The sequence below is a fragment of the Chenopodium album genome, chromosome 4 (assembly GCF_948465745.1).
Source record: "Chenopodium album chromosome 4, dcCheAlbu1.1, whole genome shotgun sequence".
Taxonomy (NCBI): Eukaryota; Viridiplantae; Streptophyta; class Magnoliopsida; order Caryophyllales; family Amaranthaceae; genus Chenopodium; species Chenopodium album.
Genome location: NC_137837.1, coordinates 53,296,192 through 53,297,628, shown reverse-complemented (window position 1 = coordinate 53,297,628; position 1,437 = coordinate 53,296,192). Strand labels below are relative to the sequence as shown.

At 41.3% G+C, this 1,437-nt stretch overlaps 1 non-coding gene across 1 annotated transcript; it reads right to left on the bottom strand.

The window, feature by feature from the left end:
• Nucleotides 1-478: 478 nt before the first annotated feature.
• On the bottom strand, nt 479-585 carry LOC145629813 (small nucleolar RNA R71). The gene has a single exon (XR_014111951.1). It is a non-coding gene; the product is annotated as a small nucleolar RNA R71 (small nucleolar RNA).
• Nucleotides 586-1,437: the final 852 nt, after the last annotated feature.

Genomic DNA, 1,437 nt, shown 5'->3' with positions numbered 1-1,437 from the left:
TAGAGTCATTTTATTTGCTTTCCTTTCTTTCATTTTGCTTGATTAAACCTACTTGTCATTGCTAATCGTGTGCTTAACTTTGTTGTATTCAAAAAGAGGTATTGCAAGACAAGAGGATGACCTTCTTTTTAGGGAGTTTGGAAACCTGGAAATCTATGAGCTCACGAGTGGTATACTTCTCCCGACCACCGAGACTAATTTCACGATCCATCCACAAAATGCTAGGATGGTGCAAATTGAGCAATTTTCGGAGGCGTAAGTGAAGACCCTATTGAGCATTTGGACCGATTCCTTGAGTTGTGTGCAATGATGCAAACAAATGAAGTAAGCAAAGATTACATTCGTATGCATCTCTTTCGGCAATCTCTCACCGGAAGAGCAATGAAATGGCTCAATCTTTTGAAGCCCAACTCTCACCACAAGGAAGGAAGTTGCAAAGGCCTTTCTCAAGAGGTTCATTTCTGAGGAGCAAACCGCAAAGATGAGGAGGAAGATAGATTCCTTTGAGCAAGAAATGGATGAAACTCTTGGGGAAGCATGGGAAAGGTTTAAGGATTTTATTAGAGCATGTCCTCATCATGATATCAACCGTAATTTGCTCAGGAGAATCTTTTATGATGGCTTGGAGCCAATGTCAAGGACCGATCTAGATGTGGGTGCCGGTGGTCAATTGATTAAGATCCCTCAAAGCCAAGTTGAAGCTACAATTAAAGGAGTGGCTACTAGCTATTCTTGGGGAGGCCGAAGAAGGTCCCAAGGGAAGCAAGGAGATCTTTATGAGTTGGAGAAAGTCGGCTAACTTAAGCACATAGTTGAGCTCTTGAATGAAGGCCTTTCCAAGTTGAACTCAAGTGTTGGTTTGTGTTCAAAACCTTCACAAATCATTGATTTTTCATGTGCTCGTTGTGGTGGGACGGATCATGATGCATCCTATTGTAGAGAGTTCAATCTCAAGCATGGTGAAGTTTTGACTTTGAGGGAAAAAGAGTTTGTAACCAAAGCTCAATCCCAACAACTTCAACAACCTCCAAGGCAAGAAAACTCCTACCCCCAAGATGGACCTCTCTTTAATCCACCAACCCAAAACTTTTCCAACCTTTCCAACCAAGTAGAGAACTCTCAAGATCAAAATCATGACCCATGTCCTCAAGCGTATGAAGAAAAATCCCCACCCGACCACACACAAACCCAAATTCTTCAACAACGTCAAACTATCACTCCACAATTCCAAGAAATCAAATCTTACAATGAAGTTGTTGATTCCCAACTAGCCAAAACTTCTTCTCTCCATTTAACCACAAAACTCCCCTTACAATCATCTACTAACCCTTCACATAATTATCAACCCGAAACTTGCAAGGAGGATGAGGTTGTAGATGATGTGGTTGAAAAGAAGGTTCAAGAACAAAATGAGGAGCTATTTGATTTTAGTGAACC